The sequence below is a fragment of the Cannabis sativa genome, chromosome 6 (genome assembly GCF_029168945.1).
Source record: "Cannabis sativa cultivar Pink pepper isolate KNU-18-1 chromosome 6, ASM2916894v1, whole genome shotgun sequence".
In the NCBI taxonomy this organism is placed as follows: domain Eukaryota; kingdom Viridiplantae; phylum Streptophyta; class Magnoliopsida; order Rosales; family Cannabaceae; genus Cannabis; species Cannabis sativa.
Window position 1 is genome coordinate 16,532,291 of NC_083606.1, and position 17,473 is coordinate 16,549,763.

Consider the following 17,473-nt stretch of genomic DNA (forward strand, 5'->3'; position numbering starts at 1 on the left):
CACTCAACCATTCGACCTAGTCTTTTACGGAGTGTCACACAGTAAGTAGTGAAGTTAGCTGTGGGGTACCGTAGTCACTACTCCCCCAACGAACTCACCGAATCCAGTTTGACCTAGGGTTGTACAGATTGCAGTCAACCATTCGACCTAGTGTTGTACGGAGTGTCACACAGTATGTAGTAAAGTTAGCTGTGGGGTACCAGAGTCACTACTCTCCTAACGAACTCACCGAATCTTGTTCGACCTAGGGTTGTATGGAGTAACACTCAACTATTCGACCTAGTGTTGTACGGAGTGTCACACAATATGTAGTGAAGTTAGGTGTGGGGCACCGGAATCACTACTCTCCCAACGAACTCACCCAATCCAGTTCGACCTACGGTTGTACGAAGTCTCACTCAACCCTTCGACCTAGTGTTGTACGGAATGTCACACAGTATGTAGTGAAGTTAGCTGTGGGGTACCGGAGTCACTACTCTCCCAACGAACTCACCGAATCAAGTTCGACCTAGGGTTGTAAAGAGAGACACTCAACCATTCGACCTAGTGTTGTACGGAGTGTCACACAGTATGTAGTGAAACTAGCTGTGGGGTACCGGAGTCACTACTCTCCCAACGAACTCACCGAATCCAGTTCGACCTAGGGTTGTACGGAGTGACACTCAACCCTTCAACCTAGTGTTGTACGGAGTGTCACACAGTATGTAGTGATGTTAGCCGTGGGGTACCAGAGTCACTACTCTCCCAACGAACTCACCGAATCCAGTTCGACCAAGGGTTGTACGGAGTGACACTCAACCCTTCGACCTTGTGTTGTACGGCGTGTCACACAGTATGTAGTGAAGTTAGCTGTGGGGTACCGGAGTCACTACTCTCCCAACAAACTCACCGAATCCAGTTCGACCTACGGTTGTACGGCGTGACACTCAACCCTTCGACCTAGTGTTGTACGGAGTGTCACACAGTATGTAGTGAAGTTAGCTGTGGGGTACCGGAGTAACTACTCTCCCAACGAACTCACCGAATCTAGTTCGACCTAGGGTTGTACGGAGTGACACTCAACCCTTCGACCTAGTGTTGTACGGAGTGTCACACAGTATGTAGTGCAGTTAGTTGTGGGGTACCGGAGTCACTACTCTCCCAACGAACTCACCGAATCCAGTTCGACCTAGGGTTGTACGGAGTGACACTCAACCCTTCGACCTAGTGTTGTAGGGAGTGTCACACAGTATGTAGTGAAGTTAGATGTGGGGTACCGGAGTCACTACTCTCCTAACGAACTCACCGAATCTTGTTCGACCTAGGGTTGTACGGACTGACACTCAACCATTCGACCTAGTGTTGTACGGAGTGTCACACAGTATGTAGTGAAGTTAGCTGTGGGGTACCGGAGTCACTACTCTCCCAACGAACTCACCGAATCCAGTTCGACCTAGGGTTGTACGAAGTGACACTCAACCCTTCGACCTAGTGTGGTACGGAGTGTCACATAGTATGTAGTGAAGTTAGCTGTGGGGTACCGGAGTCACTACTCTCCCAACGAACTCACCCAATCAAGTTCGACCTAGGGTTGTACAGAGTGACAATCAACCATTCGACCTAGTGTTTTACGGAGTGTCACACAGTAAGTAGTGAAGTTAGCTGTGGGGTACCGTAGTCACTACTCCCCCAACGAACTCACCGAATCCAGTTTGACCTAGGGTTGTACAGATTGCAGTCAACCATTCGACCTAGTGTTGTACGGAGTGTCACACAGTATGTAGTAAAGTTAGCTGTGGGGTACCAGAGTCACTACTCTCCTAACGAACTCACCGAATCTTGTTCGACCTAGGGTTGTATGGAGTAACACTCAACTATTCGACCTAGTGTTGTACGGAGTGTCACACAGTATGTAGTGAAGTTAGGTGTGGGGCACCGGAGTCACTACTCTCCCAACGAACTCACCCAATCCAGTTCGACCTATGGTTGTACGAAGTCTCACTCAACCGTTCGACCTAGTGTTGTACGGAGTGTCACACAGTATGTAGTGAAGTTAGCTTTGGGGTAACGGAGTCACTACTCTCCCAACGAACTCACCGAATCAAGTTCGACCTAGGGTTGTAAAGAGAGACACTCAACCATTCGACCTAGTGTTGTACGGAGTGTCACACAGTATGTAGTGAAACAAGCTGTGGGGTACCGGAGTCACTACTCTCCCAACGAACTCACCGAATCTAGTTCGACCTAGGGTTGTACGGAGTGACACTCAACCCTTCAACCTAGTGTTGTACGGAGTGTCACACAGTATGTAGTGAAGTTATCCGTGGGGTACCAGAGTCACTACTCTCCCAACGAACTCACCGAATCCAGTTCGACCAAGGGTTGTACGGAGTGACACTCAACCCTTCGACCTTGTGTTGTACGGCGTGTCACACAGTATGTAGTGAAGTTAGCTGTGGGGTACCGGAGTCACTACTCTCCCAACAAACTCACCGAATCCAGTTCGACCTACGGTTGTACGGCGTGACACTCAACCCTTCGACCTAGTGTTGTACGGAGTGTCACACAGTATGTAGTGAAGTTAGCTGTGGGGTACCGGAGTAACTACTCTCCCAACGAACTCACCGAATCTAGTTCGACCTAGGGTTGTACGGAGTGACACTCAACCATTCAACCTAGTGTTGTACGCAGTGTCACACAGTATATAGTGAAGTTAGTTGTGGGGTACTCGAGTCACTACTCTCCAACCGAACTCACCGAATCCAGTTCGAGCTAGGGTTGTACGGATTAACACTCAACCCTTCGACCTAGTGTTGTACGGAGTGTCACACAGTATGTAGTAAAGTTAGCTGTGGGGTACCAGAGTCACTACTCTCCTAACGAACTCACCGAATCTTGTTCGACCTAGGGTTGTATGGAGTAACACTCAACTATTCGACCTAGTGTTGTACGGAGTGTCACACAGTATGTAGTGAAGTTAGGTGTGGGGCACCGGAGTCACTACTCTCCCAACGAACTCACCCAATCCAGTTCGACCTACGGTTGTACGAAGTCTCACTCAACCCTTCGACCTAGTGTTGTACGGAGTGTCACACAGTATGTAGTGAAGTTAGCTGTGGGGTACCGGAGTCACTACTCTCCCAATGAACTCACCGAATCAAGTTCGACCTAGGGTTGTAAAGAGAGACACTCAACCATTCGACCTAGTGTTGTACGGAGTGTCACACAGTATGTAGTGAAACTAGCTGTGGGGTACCGGAGTCACTACTCTCCCAACGAACTCACCGAATCCAGTTCGACCTAGGGTTGTACGGAGTGACACTCAACCCTTCAACCTAGTGTTGTACGGAGTGTCACACAGTATGTAGTGAAGTTAGCCGTGGGGTACCAGAGTCACTACTCTCCCAACGAACTCACCGAATCTAGTTCGACCAAGGGTTGTACGGAGTGACACTCAACCCTTCGACCTTGTGTTGTACGGCGTGTCACACAGTATGTAGTGAAGTTAGCTGTGGGGTACCGGAGTCACTACTCTCCCAACAAACTCACCGAATCCAGTTCGACCTACGGTTGTACGGCGTGACACTCAACCCTTCGACCTAGTGTTGTACGGAGTGTCACACAGTATGTAGTGAAGTTAGCTGTGGGGTACCGGAGTAACTACTCTCCCAACGAACTCACCGAATCTAGTTCGACCTAGGGTTGTACGGAGTGACACTCAACCCTTCGACCTAGTGTTGTACGGAGTTTCACACAGTATGTAGTGAAGTTTGTTGTGGGGTATCGGAGTCACTACTCTCTCAACGAACTCACCGAATCCAGTTCGACCTAGGGTTGTACGGAGTGACACTCAACCCTTCGACCTAGTGTTGTAGGGAGTGTCACACAGTATGTAGTGAAGTTAGATGTGGGGTACCGGAGTCACTACTCTCCTAACGAACTCACCGAATCTTGTTCGACCTAGGGTTGTACGGACTGACACTCAACCCTTCGACCTAGTGTGGTACGGAGTGTCACACAGTATCTAGTGAAGTTAGCTGTGGGGTACCGGAGTCACTACTCTCCCAACGAACTCACCCAATCAAGTTCGACCTAGGGTTGTACGGAGTGACACTCAACCATTCGACCTAGTCTTTTACGGAGTGTCACACAGTAAGTAGTGAAGTTAGCTGTCGGGTACCGTAGTCACTACTCCCCCAACGAACTCACCGAATCCAGTTTGACCTAGGGTTGTACAGATTGCAGTCAACCATTCGACCTAGTGTTGTACGGAGTGTCACACAGTATGTAGTAAAGTTAGTTGTGGGGTACCAGAGTCACTACTCTCCTAACGAACTCACCGAATCTTGTTCGACCTAGGGTTGTATGGAGTAACACTCAACTATTCGACCTAGTGTTGTACGGAGTGTCACACAGTATGTAGTGAAGTTAGGTGTGGGGCACCGGAGTCACTACTCTCCCAACGAACTCACCCAATCCAGTTCGACCTACGGTTGTACGAAGTCTCACTCAACCCTTCGACCTAGTGTTGTACGGAGTGTCACACAGTATGTAGTGAAGTTAGCTGTGGGGTACCGGAGTCACTACTCTCCCAACGAACTCACCGAATCAAGTTCGACCTAGGGTTGTAAAGAGAGACACTCAACCATTCGACCTAGTGTTGTACGGAGTGTCACACAGTATGTAGTGAAACTAGCTGTGGGGTACCGGAGTCACTACTCTCCCAACGAACTCACCGAATCCAGTTCGACCTAGGGTTGTACGGAGTGACACTCAACCCTTCAACCTAGTGTTGTACGGAGTGTCACACAGTATGTAGTGATGTTAGCCGTGGGGTACCAGAGTCACTACTCTCCCAACGAACTCACCGAATCCAGTTCGACCAAGGGTTGTACGGAGTGACACTCAACCCTTCGACCTTGTGTTGTACGGCGTGTCACACAGTATGTAGTGAAGTTAGGTGTGGGGTACCGGAGTCACTACTCTCCCAACAAACTCACCGAATCCAGTTCGACCTACGGTTGTACGGCGTGACACTCAACCCTTCGACCTAGTGTTGTACGGAGTGTCACACAGTATGTAGTGAAGTTAGCTGTGGGGTACCGGAGTAACTACTCTCCCAACGAACTCACCGAATCTAGTTCGACCTAGGGTTGTACGGAGTGACACTCAACCCTTCGACCTAGTGTTGTACGGAGTTTCACACAGTATGTAGTGAAGTTAGCTGTGGGGTACCGGAGTCACTACTCTCCCAACGAACTCACCGAATCCAGTTCGACCTAGGGTTGTACGAAATGACACTCAACCCTTCGACCTAGTGTGGTACGGAGTGTCACACAGTATGTAGTGAAGTTAGCTGTGGGGTACCGGAGTCACTACTCTCCCAACGAACTCACCCAATCAAGTTCGACCTAGGGTTGTACAGAGTGACACTCAACCATTCGACCTAGTCTTTTACGGAGTGTCACACGCAAGTAGTGAAGTTACCGTGGGGTACCGTAGTCACTACTCCCCCAACGAACTCACCGAATCCAGTTTGACCTAGGGTTGTACAGATTGCAGTCAACCATTCGACCTAGTGTTGTACGGAGTGTCACACAGTATGTAGTAAAGTTAGCTGTGGGGTACCAGAGTCACTACTCTCCTAACGAACTCACCGAATCTTGTTCGACCTAGGGTTGTATGGAGTAACACTCAACTATTCGACCTAGTGTTGTACGGAGTGTCACACAGTATGTAGTGAAGTTAGGTGTGGTGCACCGGAGTCACTACTCTCCCAACGAACTCACCCAATCCAGTTCGACCTACGGTTGTACGAAGTCTCACTCAACCCTTCGACCTAGTGTTGTACGGAGTGTCACACAGTATGTAGTGAAGTTAGCTGTGGGGTACCGGAGTCACTACTCTCCCAACGAACTCACCGAATCAAGTTCGACCTAGGGTTGTAAAGAGAGACACTCAACCATTCGACCTAGTGTTGTACGGAGTGTCACACAGTATGTAGTGAAACTAGCTGTGGGGTACCGGAGTCACTACTCTCCCAACGAACTCACCGAATCCAGTTCGACCTAGGGTTGTACGGAGTGACACTCAACCCTTCAACCTAGTGTTGTACGGAGTGTCACACAGTATGTAGTGATGTTAGCCGTGGGGTACCAGAGTCACTACTCTCCCAACGAACTCACCGAATCCAGTTCGACCAAGGGTTGTACGGAGTGACACTCAACCCTTCGACCTTGTGTTGTACGGCGTGTCACACAGTATGTAGTGAAGTTAGGTGTGGGGTACCGGAGTCACTACTCTCCCAACAAACTCACCGAATCCAGTTCGACCTACGGTTGTACGGCGTGACACTCAACCCTTCGACCTAGTGTTGTACGGAGTGTCACACAGTATGTAGTGAAGTTAGCTGTGGGGTACCGGAGTAACTACTCTCCCAACGAACTCACCGAATCTAGTTCGACCTAGGGTTGTACGGAGTGACACTCAACCCTTCGACCTAGTGTTGTACGGAGTTTCACACAGTATGTAGTGAAGTTTGTTGTGGGGTATCGGAGTCACTACTCTCTCAACGAACTCACCGAATCCAGTTCGACCTAGGGTTGTACGGAGTGACACTCAACCCTTCGACCTAGTTTTGTATGGAGTGTCACACAATATGTAGTGAAGTTAGTTGTGGGGTACCGGAGTCACTACTCTCCCAACGAACTCACCGAATCTAGTTCGACCTAGGGTTGTACGGAGTGACACTCAACCCTTCGACCTAGTGTTGTACGGAGTGTCACACAGTATGTAGTGCAGTTAGTTGTGGGGTACCGGAGTCACTACTCTCCCAACGAACTCACTGAATCCAGTTCGACCTAGGGTTGTACGGAGTGACACTCAACCCTTCGACCTAGTGTTGTAGGGAGTGTCACACAGTATGTAGTGAAGTTAGATGTGGGGTACCGGAGTCACTACTCTCCTAACGAACTCACCGAATCTTGTTCGACCTAGGGTTGTACGGACTGACACTCAACCATTCCACCTAGTGTTGTACGGAGTGTCACACAGTATGTAGTGAAGTTAGCTGTGGGGTACCGGAGTCACTACTCTCCCAACGAACTCACCGAATCCAGTTCGACCTAGGGTTGTACGAAGTGACACTCAACCCTTCGACCTAGTGTGGTACGGAGTGTCACATAGTATGTAGTGAAGTTAGCTGTGGGGTACCGGAGTCACTACTCTCCCAACGAACTCACCCAATCAAGTTCGACCTAGGGTTGTACAGAGTGACAATCAACCATTCGACCTTGTGTTTTACGGAGTGTCACACAGTAAGTAGTGAAGTTAGCTGTGGGGTACCGTAGTCACTACTCCCCCAACGAACTCACCGAATCCAGTTTGACATAGGGTTGTACAGATTGCAGTCAACCATTCGACCTAGTGTTGTACGGAGTGTCACACACTATGTAGTAAAGTTAGCTGTGGGGTACCAGAGTCACTACTCTCCTAACGAACTCACCGAATCTTGTTCGACCTAGGGTTGTATGGAGTAACACTCAACTATTCGACCTAGTGTTGTACGGAGTGTCACACAGTATGTAGTGAAGTTAGGTGTGGGGCACCGGAGTCACTACTCTCCCAACGAACTCACCCAATCCAGTTCGACCTACGGTTGTACGAAGTCTCACTCAACCGTTCGACCTAGTGTTGTACGGAGTGTCACACAGTATGTAGTGAAGTTAGCTTTGGGGTAACGGAGTCACTACTCTCCCAACGAACTCACCGAATCAAGTTCGACCTAGGGTTGTAAAGAGAGACACTCAACCATTCGACCTAGTGTTGTACGGAGTGTCACACAGTATGTAGTGAAACAAGCTGTGGGGTACCGGAGTCACTACTCTCCCAACGAACTCACCGAATCTAGTTCGACCTAGGGTTGTACGGAGTGACACTCAACCCTTCAACCTAGTGTTGTACGGAGTGTCACACAGTATGTAGTGAAGTTATCCGTGGGGTACCAGAGTCACTACTCTCCCAACGAACTCACCGAATCCAGTTCGACCAAGGGTTGTGCGGAGTGACACTCAACCCTTCGACCTTGTGTTGTACGGCGTGTCACACAGTATGTAGTAAAGTTAGCTGTGGGGTACCGGAGTCACTACTCTCCCAACAAACTCACCGAATCCAGTTCGACCTACGGTTGTACGGCGTGACACTCAACCCTTCGACCTAGTGTTGTACGGAGTGTCACACAGTATGTAGTGAAGTTAGCTGTGGGGTACCGGAGTAACTACTCTCCCAACGAACTCACCGAATCTAGTTCGACCTAGGGTTGTACGGAGTGACACTCAACCATTCAACCTAGTGTTGTACGCAGTGTCACACAGTATATAGTGAAGTTAGTTGTGGGGTACTCGAGTCACTACTCTCCAACCGAACTCACCGAATCCAGTTCGAGCTAGGGTTGTACGGATTAACACTCAACCCTTCGACCTAGTGTTGTACGGAGTGTCACACAGTATGTAGTAAAGTTAGCTGTGGGGTACCAGAGTCACTACTCTCCTAACGAACTCACCGAATCTTGTTCGACCTAGGGTTGTATGGAGTAACACTCAACTATTCGACCTAGTGTTGTACGGAGTGTCACACAGTATGTAGTGAAGTTAGGTGTGGGGCACCGGAGTCACTACTCTCCCAACGAACTCACCCAATCCAGTTCGACCTACGGTTGTACGAAGTCTCACTCAACCCTTCGACCTAGTGTTGTACGGAGTGTCACACAGTATGTAGTGAAGTTAGCTGTGGGGTACCGGAGTCACTACTCTCCCAATGAACTCACCGAATCAAGTTCGACCTAGGGTTGTAAAGAGAGACACTCAACCATTCGACCTAGTGTTGTACGGAGTGTCACACAGTATGTAGTGAAACTAGCTGTGGGGTACCGGAGTCACTACTCTCCCAACGAACTCACCGAATCCAGTTCGACCTAGGGTTGTACGGAGTGACACTCAACCCTTCAACCTAGTGTTGTACGGAGTGTCACACAGTATGTAGTGAAGTTAGCCGTGGGGTACCAGAGTCACTACTCTCCCAACGAACTCACCGAATCTAGTTCGACCAAGGGTTGTACGGAGTGACACTCAACCCTTCGACCTTGTGTTGTACGGCGTGTCACACAGTATGTAGTGAAGTTAGCTGTGGGGTACCGGAGTCACTACTCTCCCAACAAACTCACCGAATCCAGTTCGACCTACGGTTGTACGGCGTGACACTCAACCCTTCGACCTAGTGTTGTACGGAGTGTCACACAGTATGTAGTGAAGTTAGCTGTGGGGTACCGGAGTAACTACTCTCCCAACGAACTCACCGAATCTAGTTCGACCTAGGGTTGTACGGAGTGACACTCAACCCTTCGACCTAGTGTTGTACGGAGTTTCACACAGTATGTAGTGAAGTTTGTTGTGGGGTATCGGAGTCACTACTCTCTCAATGAACTCACCGAATCCAGTTCGACCTAGGGTTGTACGGAGTGACACTCAACCCTTCGACCTAGTGTTGTAGGGAGTGTCACACAGTATGTAGTGAAGTTAGATGTGGGGTACCGGAGTCACTACTCTCCTAACGAACTCACCGAATCTTGTTCGACCTAGGGTTGTACGGACTGACACTCAACCCTTCGACCTAGTGTGGTACGGAGTGTCACACAGTATCTAGTGAAGTTAGCTGTGGGGTACCGGAGTCACTACTCTCCCAACGAACTCACCCAATCAAGTTCGACCTAGGGTTGTACAGAGTGACACTCAACCATTCGACCTAGTCTTTTACGGAGTGTCACACAGTAAGTAGTGAAGTTAGCTGTCGGGTACCGTAGTCACTACTCCCCCAACGAACTCACCGAATCCAGTTTGACCTAGGGTTGTACAGATTGCAGTCAACCATTCGACCTAGTGTTGTACGGAGTGTCACACAGTATGTAGTAAAGTTAGCTGTGGGGTACCAGACTCACTACTCTCCTAACGAACTCACCGAATCTTGTTCGACCTAGGGTTGTATCGAGTAACACTCAACTATTCGACCTAGTGTTGTACGGAGTGTCACACAGTATGTAGTGAAGTTAGGTGTGGGGCACCGGAGTCACTACTCTCCCAACGAACTCACCCAATCCAGTTCGACCTACGGTTGTACGAAGTCTCACTCAACCCTTCGACCTAGTGTTGTACGGAGTGTCACACAGTATGTAGTGAAGTTAGCTGTGGGGTACCGGAGTCACTACTCTCCCAACGAACTCACCGAATCAAGTTCGACCTAGGGTTGTAAAGAGAGACACTCAACCATTCGACCTAGTGTTGTACGGAGTGTCACACAGTATGTAGTGAAACAAGCTGTGGGGTACCGGAGTCACTACTCTCCCAACGAACTCACCGAATCTAGTTCGACCTAGGGTTGTACGGAGTGACACTCAACCCTTCAACCTAGTGTTGTACGGAGTGTCACACAGTATGTAGTGAAGTTAGCCGTGGGGACCAGAGTCACTACTCTCCCAACGAACTCACCAAATCCAGTTCGACCAATGGTTGTACGGAGTGACACTCAACCCTTCGACCTTGTGTTGTACGGCGTGTCACACAGTATGTAGTGAAGTTAGCTGTGGGGTACCGGAGTCACTACTCTCCCAACAAACTCACCGAATCCAGTTCGACCTACGGTTGTACGGCGTGACACTCAACCCTTCGACCTAGTGTTGTACGGAGTGTCACACAGTATGTAGTGAAGTTAGCTGTGGGGTACCGGAGTAACTACTCTCCCAACGAACTCACCGAATCTAGTTCGACCTAGTGTTGTACGCAGTGTCACACAGTATGTAGTGAAGTTAGTTGTGGGGTACTCGAGTCACTACTCTCCAACCGAACTCACCGAATCCAGTTCGAGCTAGGGTTGTACGGATTGACACTCAACCCTTCGACCTAGTGTTGTACGGAGTTTCACACAGTATGTAGTGAAGTTTGTTGTGGGGTATCGGAGTCACTACTCTCTCAACGAACTCACCCAATCCAGTTCGACCTAGGGTTGTACGGAGTGACACTCAACCCTTCGACCTAGTTTTGTATGGAGTGTCACACAGTATGTAGTGAAGTTAGTTGTGGGGTACCGGAGTCACTACTCTCCCAACGAACTCACCGAATCCAGTTCGACCTAGGGTTGTACGGAGTGACACTCAACCCTTCGACCTAGTGTTGTACGGAGTGTCACACAGTATGTAGTGCAGTTAGTTGTGGGGTACCGGAGTCACTACTCTCCCAACGAACTCACTGAATCCAGTTCGACCTAGGGTTGTACGGAGTGACACTCAACCCTTCGACCTAGTGTTGTAGGGAGTGTCACACAGTATGTAGTGAAGTTAGATGTGGGGTACCGGAGTCACTACTCTCCTAACGAACTCACCGAATCTTGTTCGACCTAGGGTTGTACGGACTGACACTCAACCATTCGACCTAGTGTTGTACGGAGTGTCACACAGTATGTAGTGAAGTTAGCTGTGGGGTACCGGAGTCACTACTCTCCCAACGAACTCACCGAATCCAGTTCGACCTAGGGTTGTACGAAGTGACACTCAACCCTTCGACCTAGTGTGGTACGGAGTGTCACACAGTATGTAGTGAAGTTAGCTGTGGGGTACCGGAGTCACTACTCTCCCAACGAACTCACCCAATCAAGTTCGACCTAGGGTTGTACAGAGTGACACTCAACCATTCGACCTAGTCTTTTACGGAGTGTCACACAGTAAGTAGTGAAGTTAGCTGTGGGGTACCGTTGTCACTACTCCCCCAACGAACTCACCGAATCCAGTTTGACCTAGGGTTGTACAGATTGCAGTCAACCATTCGACCTAGTGTTGTACGGAGTGTCACACAGTATGTAGTAAAGTTAGCTGTGGGGTACCAGAGTCACTACTCTCCTAACGAACTCACCGAATCTTGTTCGACCTAGGGTTGTATGGAGTAACACTCAACTATTCGACCTAGTGTTGTACGGAGTGTCACACAGTATGTAGTGAAGTTAGGTGTGGGGCACCGGAGTCACTACTCTCCCAACGAACTCACCCAATCCAGTTCGACCTACGGTTGTACGAAGTCTCACTCAACCCTTCGACCTAGTGTTGTACGGAGTGTCACACAGTATGTAGTGAAGTTAGCTGTGGGGTACCGGAGTCACTACTCTCCCAACGAACTCACCGAATCAAGTTCGACCTAGGGTTGTAAAGAGAGACACTCAACCATTCGACCTAGTGTTGTACGGAGTGTCACACAGTATGTAGTGAAACAAGCTGTGGGGTACCGGAGTCACTACTCTCCCAACGAACTCACCGAATCCAGTTCGACCTAGGGTTGTACGGAGTGACACTGAACCCTTCAACCTAGTGTTGTACGGCGTGTCACACAGTATGTAGTGCAGTTAGCTGTGGGGTACCGGAGTCACTACTCTCCCAACAAACTCACCGAATCCAGTTCGACCTACGGTTGTACGGCGTGACACTCAACCCTTCGACCTAGTGTTGTACGGAGTGTCACACAGTATGTAGTGAAGTTAGCTGTGGGGTACCGGAGTAACTACTCTCCCAACGAACTCACCGAATCTAGTTCGACCTAGGGTTGTACGGAGTGACACTCAACCATTCAACCTAGTGTTGTACGCAGTGTCACACAGTATATAGTGAAGTTAGTTGTGGGGTACTCGAGTCACTACTCTCAAACCGAACTCACCGAATCCAGTTCGAGCTAGGGTTGTACGGAGTGACACTCAACCCTTCGACCTAGTGTTGTACGGAGTTTCACACAGTATGTAGTGAAGTTTGTTGTGGGGTATCGGAGTCACTACTCTCTCAACGAACTCACCGAATCCAGTTCGACCTAGGGTTGTACGGAGTGACACTCAACCCTTCGACCTAGTTTTGTATGGAGTGTCACACAATATGTAGTGAAGTTAGTTGTGGGGTACCAGAGTCACTACTCTTCCAACGAACTCACCGAATCCAGTTCGACCTAGGGTTGTACGGAGTGACACTCAACCCTTCGACCTAGTTTTGTACGGAGTGTCACACAGTATGTAGTGCAGTCAGTTGTGGGGTACCGGAGTCACTACTCTCCCAACGAACTCACCGAATCCAGTTCGACCTAGGGTTGTACGGAGTGACACTCAACCCTTCGACCTAGTGTTGTAGGGAGTGTCACACAGTATGTAGTGAAGTTAGATGTGGGGTACCGGAGTCACTACTCTCCTAACGACCTCACCGAATCTTGTTCGACCTAGTGTTGTACGGACTGACACTCAACCATTCGACCTAGTGTTGTACGGAGTGTCACACAGTATGTAGTGAAGTTAGCTGTGGGGTACCGGAGTCACTACTCTCCCAACGAACTCACCGAATCCAGTTCGACCTAGGGTTGTACGAAGTGACACTCAACCCTTCGACCTAGGGTGGTACGGAGTGTCACACAGTATGTAGTGAAGTCAGCTGTGGGGTACCGGAGTCACTACTCTCCCAACGAACTCACTGAATCCAGTTCGACCTAGGGTTGTACGGAGTGACACTCAACCCTTCGACCTAGTGTTGTACGGAGTGTCACACAGTATGTAGTGAAGTTAGTTGTGGGGTACCGGAGTCACTACTCTCGCAACGAACTCACCGAATCCAGTTCGACCTAGGGTTGTACGGAGTGACACTCAACCATTCAACCTAGTGTTGTACGCAGTGTCACATAGTATGTTGTGAAGTTTGCTGTGGGGCATCGGAGTCACTACTCTACCAATGAGATCACCGAATCCAGTTCGACCTAGGGTGGTACGGAGTGACACTCAACCCTTCGACCTAGTTTTGTATGGAGTGTCACACAATATGTAGTGAAGTTAGTTGTGGGGTACTGGAGTCACTACTCTCCCAACGAACTCACCGAATCCAGTTCGACCTAGGGTTGTACGGAGTGACACTCAACCCTTCGACCTAGTGTTGTACGGAGTGTCACACAGTATGTAGTGAAGTTAGTTCTGGGGTACCGGAGTCACTACTCTCGCAACGAACTCACTGAATCCAGTTCGACCTAGGGTTGTACGGAGTGACACTCAACCCTTCGACCTAGTGTTGTACGGAGTGTCACACAGTATGTAGGGAAGTTAGCTGTGGGGTACCGGACTCACTACTCTCCCAACGAACTCACCGAATCAAGTTCGACCTAGGGTTGTAAAGAGAGACACTCAACCATTCGGCCTAGTGTTGTACGGAGTGTCACACAGTATGTAGTGAAACTAGCTGTGGGGTACCGGAGTCACTACTCTCCCAACGAACTCACCTAATCCAGTTCGACCTAGGGTTGTACGGAGTTACACTCAACCCTTCGACCTAGTGTTGTACGGAGTGTCACACAGTATGTAGTGAAGTTAGCCGTGGGGTACCAGAGTCACTACTCTCCCAACGAACTCACCGAATCCAGTTCGACCAAGGGTTGTACGGAGTGACACTCAACCCTTCGACCTTGTGTTGTACGGCGTGTCACACAGTATGTAGTGAAGTTAGCTGTGGGGTACCGGAGTCACTACTCTCCCAACAAACTCACCGAATCCAGTTTGACCTACGGTTGTACGGCGTGACACCCAACCCTTCGACCTAGTATTGTACGGAGTGTCACACAGTATGTAGTGAAGTTAGCTGTGGGGTACCGGAGTAACTACTCTCCCAACGAACTCACCAAATCTAGTTCGACCTAGGGTTGTACGGAGTGACACTCAACCATTCAACCTAGTGTTGTACGCAGTATCACACAGTATATAGTGAAGTTAGTTGTGGGGTACTCGAGTCACTACTCTCCAACCGACCTCACCGAATCCAGTTCGAGCTAGGGTTGTACGTAGTGACACTCAACCCTTCGACCTAGTGTTGTACGGAGTGTCACACAGTATGTAGTGAAGTTAGCTGTGGGGTACCGTAGTCACTACTCCCCCAACGAACTCACCGAATCCAGTTTGACCTAGGGTTGTACAGATTGCAGTCAACCATTCGACCTAGTGTTGTACGGAGTGTCACACAGTATGTAGTAAAGTTAGCTGTGGGGTACCAGAGTCACTACTCTCCTAACGAACTCACCGAATCTTGTTCGACCTAGGGTTGTATGGAGTAACACTCAACTATTCGACCTAGTGTTGTACGGAGTGTCACACAGTATGTAGTGAAGTTAGGTGTGGGGCACCGGAGTCACTACTCTCCCAACGAACTCACCCAATCCAGTTCGACCTACGGTTGTACGAAGTCTCACTCAACCCTTCGACCTAGTTTTGTACGGAGTGTCACACAGTATGTAGTGAAGTTAGCTGTGGGGTAACGGAGTCACTACTCTCCCAACGAACTCACCGAATCAAGTTCGACCTAGGGTTGTAAAGAGAGACACTCAACCATTCGACCTAGTGTTGTACGGAGTGTCACACAGTATGTAGTGAAACAAGCTGTGGGGTACCGGAGTCACTACTCTCCCAACGAACTCACCGAATCCATTTCGACCTAGGGTTGTACGGAGTGACACTCAACCCTTCAACCTAGTGTTGTACGGAGTGTCACACAGTATGTAGTGAAGTTAGCCGTGGGGTACCAGAGTCACTACTCTCCCAACGAACTCACCGAATCCAGTTCGACCAAGGGTTGTACGGAGTGACACTCAACCCTTCGACCTTGTGTTGTACGGAGTGTCACACAGTATGTAGTGAAGTTAGCTGTGGGGTACCGGAGTAACTACTCTCACAACGAACTCACCGAATCTAGTTCGACCTAGGGTTGTACGGAGTGACACTCAACCATTCAACCTAGTGTTGTACGCAGTGTCACACAGTATATAGTGAAGTTAGTTGTGGGGTACTCGAGTCACTACTCTCCAACCGAACTCACCGAGTCCAGTTCGAGCTAGGGTTGTACGGAGTGACACTCAACCCTTCGACCTAGTGTTGTACGGAGTGTCACACAGTAAGTAGTGAAGTTAGCTGTGGGGTACCGTAGTCACTGTTGGGAATTATTTTACCAGGATCTTAGATCTACTCACAAGTATGTTTATTAACACCCTAAATGTGAACTTTCTAAAACGATAAAATAAACACATATAAAGTTAAGAAAACCTTACATTGATGCAGCAGAATTAATGTCTCCTTCCACTCAGATCTCTAACCCTTGATTCCTTTCTGTAGCAGAGTATAATCAAGATCTGAGCCCGAATCTCCTTCTTCTTCAAGCTTTGATCCTTCACAGTCTTCCAATCTATGATTGAGTTACTGCTTACTGTGTGTGGGCACTTACTCTTTCACTAGGGTCACGAAAAAGATGAAGGAAAAGAGGGAGAGAGGTTTCGGCCAAGGTAGAGAGTGAGGGAAGGCTCAGTTTTTCTGAAGAGAGAAATTTCTGTCAGAAAGGCTTATGAAAACTTATGATTTGACTGAGCTATCACTTTCTATTTATAGGCAACTTACTAGGTTTAAGTTTAGAATTATTTGGCATTAAAATAATAAAATAATAATTTGAAAAATCCTTTTAAATGGCCGGCCATAGGTGTTGTAATGGGCCCCACTTAATTTTGCAATTTTATCAAATTTTATCTCTATTTTCTCAAAAATGCCAATTTTCCAATTCTAACCTTTTAAATGCCAAAACTAATTATTTAATAATTAAAATACATTATTAAATAATATTGTCATTTAATTTAATTATTAATTAGACATATAAAGTCCATTAATAAATAAATAAACCCAGAAAACTCTTTTCCTTACAATTTCACCCCTGAATAGTGAAAATTCATAAAATCAGACATAGTCTAACTTTAGAATTATAATTGATCAATCACGAATCAATTAATGAGTCTTATAAGCAGAATGTTCTCAACTAGAATGGGGACCATGGATCTATATGCTGAGCTTCCAATAAGTGAACCAAATTTACCAAGTAAATTCCTACTTATTAATTCTTCGTTGAATCCACTCTTAGAACTTAGAATTGCACTCTCAGACTTATATAGAGCATATTGTATGTTTCACGATACCAATATACTATCTCATTTAACCATTGTTATAATCTTATTGTGATTTAAAGATCCTCTATATAGATGATTTACATCGAGATGGGATTTCTTTACCGTTCTCACCCCTCAATGTATTTTGCCCCTTAAAACACTTAGCTACCTGTAAATTGTGTTTAATGATCTAATAATTAGTCAGTTAAACAAGAGCTCATCCATTTACTTCTATTTGCTAAGCTCGAAGGGAATCATCACTTAACTTCTATACACCAGTAGAAGCTATAGATTCCATATTTATGTTCAGCACTCCCACTCAATCATACTATCATGTTCCCAAAATATACGTATCACCCTGACCCAAAAGTAGGCTTAACTAATAAATCAAAGAACATGAATAGCACTCCTGAGTTGAGCCCAAGCATATCAGGATTTAGATTCTTTTTAATCTTAAGATCAACTACTGATAT